Source organism: Impatiens glandulifera, chromosome 5 (assembly GCF_907164915.1).
Source record: "Impatiens glandulifera chromosome 5, dImpGla2.1, whole genome shotgun sequence".
In the NCBI taxonomy this organism is placed as follows: Eukaryota; Viridiplantae; Streptophyta; class Magnoliopsida; order Ericales; family Balsaminaceae; genus Impatiens; species Impatiens glandulifera.
Genome location: NC_061866.1, coordinates 29910959 through 29918656, shown reverse-complemented (window position 1 = coordinate 29918656; position 7698 = coordinate 29910959).

Genomic DNA, 7698 nt, shown 5'->3' with positions numbered 1-7698 from the left:
CATGGTCTTAGGGAGAAGCTCACATTTCTCAAAACATGCTCGTGGAACTTTTTGAAAAACTGATCGGATATGTTTCAAAAATTTGCATTCCATTAAAAAAACGGTTAGAATATCATCAATTATGTGCATGAAAAATCAATGGGATAAAAGGTCAAGCATGTTAAACTGGACAGTTGTCTCCGGTTGAGATTGGTTTAATCAACTTGCCAAATTATCTGTACATAAATCAAGCAGTTCAAGTGATTCAGATAAACATATGGAATTATTTTCTAAACTGAATAACTACTGCCTAACCAGCATGCACTTATTTAAAATGAAATAATCTATCTCGAAAACCGGTCATGGAAAACCAACTGATTATGTACATTTTAATTTTGGTTAGTTTATTTTCTGGTTAACATGGGACAGCTGGACATTATTTGTCATGCATGCTTGAAAACAATCCTGTGAAAAAGAAAAGTGTCTACATCTCAAACAACGTGAAGACACGTGTCTATCACTATTAAGAGAAAGACCAACACTCCACCTAAACAATATGTTTTGAAAATATAACAAATATCTAATTCCCATCATTACTTCTCTTGAAATAACAAGTATACCTAAATCTAAATATAACACCACCAGTTATGCTAACCGATCCCTAGTTGCTTAAATACCACATCCCCTCTCATTTCAAAAATCACTCTCAACTATACTTAAGAAAATCATCAAGAAAAATGCCTTGCTTTCTTGCAAACAAAGTTCTTCTCGTCGACTTCGAGTAAGTTTCGCAATCTGAAGACGTTGAAATTCAATGTCTATTTCGATCCCTTGAAAGATACGGCTTACGGAAATTCTTGGAAGACCGGTACGTTATTGACTACAAAGTATTCAATGAATTTTTCAGCACCGCCAAAGTTATTCAGGGGGACATTATCCTCGCTCAAGTTCACGGTAAAACTATCTTCTTTAGTGAAATAGACCTTGCACTGAGCTGTGGTTTACCAACTGAAGGTTTTACTAATCTTACCTTCCCTCCAATGATCATCAATGAGATGCGCCATCATTTTTCTGGTTTTATGACTCCGATCAACACTTGGGGACCCAAGAGCTCTCCTCAAAACGAGTTCCAAATTCTGAGTGAAATCTTGAGCAAAAATATTCTTGCCAAGACAAACACTAAACAATACACCCATAAAATCTTTGAAATGATGGTTGCCATCACCGAAGGCACTTCGGTGAATTGGTCCCGGATCATATTCAACAATCTGAAGGAGATGATCATCTCAAACAAAGGACAAACTGGATACGCTCCCCATCTATGCGGTATGTTCTTTGACATCAACGTCTATCTCGGCCCAAGTGCCACCCTCTATCCAAACCAGCTGCTGAAAAAGGATAGGAACCAAACACGTCTTCACCGGTTGGACAAAGCAAAAGCCAGAAAAACTCCGACTATCGTTCCATCTCACTACTAGTTTTAGGATCCATCTGTTTGAAATATGTATTTCAAAATTCATAACCGATTATTTGTTGGTCTTTCGGTTATGAAGATTTTCGATTTTAATGAATATTCGGTCTTAAACACTTTTGGTTTAATTATCAAATGCTTAATTTCTAACTGGGCACATTCTCAGGGAGAAGCTACCGCTTTTCAAGTTTAAACCGAACATTTTAAAAACAAAGCCTACACTTAACCATATTTCAAAATTCTTAACCAGTCAATGTAGGTAGGACAATCTACATCACACATTCCCAAGATACATTTTTGAAAAAGGAATATTGTGTTCAAGTCTAAAAAAAACATTCAATTTGGGAATATTGACAAGATATCTCATAACAGATAAATCTTTTCAATAAATGAAGACATTAAATGCTCTCAAAACCGTTCAACTATTTAAGGAACCCTTCATCACAAATCAAAAATCACAACACTCTTTGCGTCTCTCTTTAGGCTAAAACTTTTGCATCCAACACCTCTCAAGATGAACTCACAACTCAGAATTTCTCTAGTTATCGATTTTGAATCCTTTCTATCCTCCAGATCAATAGAAGTAATTTTCTATCCTCTTGTTCATTCCGGCTTGCAGAAATTTTTGAAAGATCTGACTCCATCTTAGACGAGGAAGTAATCGAATTCTTCAATAACGCTGCTGTAAGGGATGATGGAAGTATCATCACTTACATAGACGGTGTACTCTTTCGAATCTCTGAAGATTCATTTGCGGAATTCTTTGATCTACCATCTGAAGGATTTTCGAATATCTCCATCTCCCCTCATCCAGGAAAATGAGGATTTTTACTACATATTTTCTGACACCCCCAATCCGGTCAACTATCATGGCCTCAAATTCAACCTTGCTCCCCATTTTGAAATTTTCAATAACATCATTTAACGTTCCATTCTAGGACATATGACGAACCAATATTACACTCGGCAAGTCTATGAAATGGTGATCACAATATCTCTGAACACGCCCATCAACTGGGCCCTCCTCATCTTCAACCACTTGAAGATGCTAATTCAATCTAATAGAAGAAGGATCGACTTCGCTCCTCAAATTAGCCGATATCTTCGCTCCATCATCCCAAATCCTGGACCGGGAACCCCGGTGAGTCCGGCCAACATTTTGACCGATGAAACAATGGAAAGTTGGATTCAAAGAATAGAATTAAGGACCAGTGTAACGATGGAAAGTTGAATTCAAAGACTAGGACATAGGAACTAAGTCTTTAATTCCTTTTTCTTATGTGTACTTTCTGAACAATCCTATCATTTTGTTGTACGACCGGTTGTTATATCTATATTCGCATATTTAAATTCAACCGTTCAACTCAATTTCGGTTAACTTCAAAGTTTCGATTAATTTCTCAGTTTCGGTTAACTTCAAAATCTCGGTTTAAACTTCAAACATTTCCGTGCATCTTAGATAATTCGGTTCACTTCACTTTAACGCTTAATACTGACCGCTGTTACCACCCATAGTTTACCGCCCTTAGTTTACCTCTTATCTTTTACCGCCCATAGTTTACCGCCAAGAAGTTACCGTAATAACTTTTGGAGGGAAACTTTGGCGCCTTTTCTCAAAAGAACATGACAGTTCAGTTAGGTAACCGTCATAACCGCTTCATATATAACGGCCCGCCTGTTCATTATTTAATCACGCTTACTCTCTCTCTTGCATTCTAATTGTTCTTGTTTTCAAACTATTCTACATTCATAAAACTCTGTTCTAAATCTCAATGGGACGTGATAATGCACTTTTCGTTCACATAATGCAGGTTGATTTCAAGGATATCAACGATAACGGAACTGTAGAAATCAAGAAGGTGATGGACTTGGTGAAACACTCTGGTCTAGAATCCTTCTTGGACGGACCGTTCGTGGTCTATCAGGAGGAAGTTAAGGCGTTCTTCGAGAAGGCCAGTCTCAAGAAAAGGGTAATTTATTCAAAGGTGGGCAGTAACAAATTCCAGCTATCGGAGGAAACATTCGCCGCAGCCCTTGGTCTACCCACTGAGGGGCGTGACTTTTAACAAACTTACCGGAAGAAGACGCTGTAGAGATTCAGAAGATAATCTCAAATTCGGATGAACTGGTGGAGGCTCATGTTCAACCGATGAGACATCAACAGTCGGCTGGATTCTCATGTCAACCAGATAGCAGTTACGAAGATCCTACTACTTCGGGAATGGGTTTCGTATACAGATGGATCCACGACATGGTCAACAAACCGGACAAAAGGGGCCAATAATCTCCTAACCTTAAGCTTTCCATTTCAAATATCTATATATAGTATCTTCTAATTATAACTTATAATACTTTGGAAATTTATATTATTCGGTTTAAGCTTATATATAATATGACTTACGATTATTTTTGAAATTATAATATTTTGGAAAATACAAAGGTTTTCGGTTTCGGTTTCAACTTGCTGATTTTGATACTTTTATTCTAAAAATATCAAAAAGGGAGAAATTGCTAAGTATACAAAAAATTTTCATACAAAATTCTTTCCCAAATAAAGTGCTCCTTCAATCAAACCGATTGTCCAAAAACCGGCCAAAACAAAACTTAAGTTCTTTTGAAACCGACCAACGATTACATGGTTTTGAATATTTACTTTAAATAATCAAAAAGGTAGAAATTGTTAGAAAAAATAGATAGTTAATTAATAAGTAATTAACTATCCAAAAGAACTTAATTAAATTCAACTTTATGTGCATGTACATATCTTTAACCAGACCGGTCAAACCAATTCTCCTAAAGAAGCTCAAACCGGAATTCCTCAATCAACTTATCTTCTCAGAAATCCGGATCGGCTTAACTTCAGGACCGGTTGAATTGCAAACCGATAATGTTCGGCTAGTTCAACCTCTTGAAAATACTAAAGCTACCATACATCTCCAACGGACAAATTATTTAAAGATATGAATATGTTGGAAGTTGACGTGTTGATATAAACAAATATTCCTTGGGAATGTGCAGAAGAAGGTTCTGAAATAAGGAAGAATGCAGATGAATGATAACCTGACTTTGCCTAAGTCCACAAGCAACCTCCAAGGAGTAGGCGACCGCCAAATGTACAACTATCATGTGTACAAAGACAAAACGCGCAAGTCATCTAATCCAGACCGGTACGGCTCCTTGTGACCAATCACCTTGGAGAGAGAGAAATATGACCGTTGTCATATTTCCACTATAAAAGAAAGCCAAAAGGCTGAAGAAAAGCCTCTTCTTCGACCTAATTCTTGCGCTCACTATCTGGCTTTGATTCTGAATCTTGCGAGTATAATTTGAGAAATCGACAAAGCTATTGAGTGATAAGAATAAACTGAAAAGTTCTGTGTGTTTACATATCTGTAAAAGTGTATTACAATACTGTATGAGTGTTGTAAAGTGAACATCGAGCAGTAAATAAGACTCGATCGTGTGTTGTATTGTGTGGTTGAATATTCCTTAGTGAATATCCTTCTCATTGTTTAAGAAGAAGGGGTGACGTAGGAGTTTTATCTCCGAACATTCATAAAATCTGTGTCTTGTGTTCTTCATTTTCTTTCGGTCACCAAACCAACCGAACCGGTTTCCCTTCATTCTAACTATTCTTCTCTACTCTCTTCTTTAACCGATCCGTGTGTGTTGCTTCAGGCTGAAACAAACATTTCCGCCCTTGAACTCGGTTCAAGAGTTTGTGACAGTCTGTATAGTGTTAAGACTAGTGTTAATTCTTAATCGGATTAGCGCCAACTGTTGTGTGTGTGTTTTAAGCGGTCTCCTTTAGCCGGACTTTGGTTCCCTATCGGCAATCCCGATCCTAACACTAATAATTTCCCATTTTTTGAAGATGTTAAAACTAAGTTATAAGAGCAGAGAATTAAAGATAATTATATATTTATATATGAACATAAATACTCAAAATATCTAGAGTAAAGATATCCCTCCTTTTTAAATTTTTATAGCTTTCTCGAGTCTACTCCAATTGACTCGCTACCTTCTTCCTCGTCTAGGCTTCCCCTAACTACTCTTCCTCATCGACCGCTTTCCCCCTTTTTAACATCAACATCTTCAATTCGATTGTCTACTGCATTCTCGAGAAAGTTTGTTTCTTCGGAAATTTGCATACTGATAGTGTTGATCTTCGTAGAGAGATCCCTGTTATGACCGCAGATGGTGTTTGGCAGTATGGTTTTCATCATAATCATGGATTCCCTCATAATGGAAACCTCAGCATAGCCCTTCGTGATCTGGCTTAGGATTTTATCCTGTACCGATGTTGTTGAAGCCGATTATTTAGAGATAACTAGGAACTTCTCTTTAAGAAAATCCTTTTCACCAAGGATGGATGCTATACTCTGTTGCAGGGGTGCAATGGTGTCCTAAAGGAGGCTTTGAAGGTCCACTGTTCCCAATGATGACTCGTTTAGAGAATAAGGAGCCGATTGTTCGAGTTGGTAAGCGGCTGGAAGAATCTGTAGAGGAATAATCTGTCGAGAGCTTTCCTGAATGGCAGGCAACATTGGATCTTTTGAAGATGAGGAAGCTCGAGGAGAAGGCACCATAATTAGCGCCTAAGATAAGTCGTCGACCTCCTGAATCTCTGTAAATATATCTTTGATATTTCTAGTCACTTCAACATAGTGACTGGATGCAATTGGAAGGTGTTGCTGCTCAAATGGGAGATATTGCTGTTTGGTTGGAGAAAAAATCTTCTCGATAGCAAGACTAAGAGGTTGCTTAGAATCTGAAGAGATCTACTGCACAACAGCTTAGAGAGCTCCTTCTCAAGAGAAGGAGAGGAGTTTAGCTCAACAGCTTGGGAAAACTTCTTCTCGGGAGAAGGGGAGAAGTGCTGCTCAACAGTTATCCTAGGATAACTGCTGCTCAACTGCAATGGAAAGCTACTATTGCTCAATAGCTTGGCTGAGCTGCTGCTCATAAACTTGGAGAGGAAGCTTCTCTATAGCAGAGAGGGGCTGCTTAACTTCCACCAAGGAGAGCAGTAGGGAATAACATCTTTGGCACTCCCATAGAACTAAAGGCCAGATAACTTCCGCTTGAATTAAAGACTGAATTCCTTTGCTGCTCAGCATTATTAGAGGACTCATTACCATGTATGAAGGACATGGCTATTGAGCTTAATGAATCCAGGATCTGCTGAAGCTTATCGTTGACTCTAGCATCCAACCATGCGATTTTCTAAAAAGGATCATAGTTGGCCTGTCTTTGTCGAAGGATCGGGTGTAGGGAACCTCCTCTAGCGTTGGTCGCGACTAGTTCTCTCCTCTTGAGAGCTTCCTGAATATTTTTAGTACAAGACCAATTTAGGGATGATTTCTCTCGAACTATTAGTGCCTTAAATTTTAGACTTAGATCGGCACCGCAAAGAAATTGAGTGAATCTCCGATGAAGCCTTATATTTATCAAGTTATCAAACACTCCTAGCCTTTTCATTGTTGTCGTCTCAACCTCCTCCATAATGAGATCAACGATTTGTTTCACTAGTGAGAGATGTTCGAGTACAAAGACCACAATGCCTTTTCTCTTTCCTAAACATTTGGCAGGTTGAGCAGAAGTAGGGACAGGTTCCCTAAATAAAATATCTCTAAAAGAAGGAACCCTTTTTGCGATGATCGTTGGTAGACGACTGATAAGAGAACAACTGCTTCTGGAGTTGTTGCTTTTGGGTGTGTTGTATCAAGGCTAACAGCTGTCTGGACAATTGGTGTTTCAGCAATAATACCAGCTCACACAACATCTGGTACTTCAATAAGGCCTACAGAAGGCACTTCAGCCATAAATAGTTCAGGAGTTACCTCAAGAGTCATTTATGCTACCAAGGTTTTATCCATTCTAGCCTTCTTAGCCATAGAGACAGACTCCACTGTCTCTTCGATTGAGTTGAGGTTTTGGATGTTTGAGATTGCAGTCGACTCCTCAACCATCAACTTCCTTCTCATCCTTGGAGTTGGGGACCGAGAGATGGAAGAACGCTTGGATAGGGTAGTAGATTGTCCACTTGACTACTGAGCGGATGATTCAAGACTGGTGTCCTTGATCCCTTTCATTCTAAGAATGTAATTACTAACCATTCTGTTGGTCATAACTCTATTAGGTGAATATTTACCCCCTCACCTAGGCTGACCTGGAGGTGCTTTAGCAGCCTGCTGATCTGTACGGCGAAACCAGCGTGCTGCTTCTTCGGAAGCGTCACCATAGTC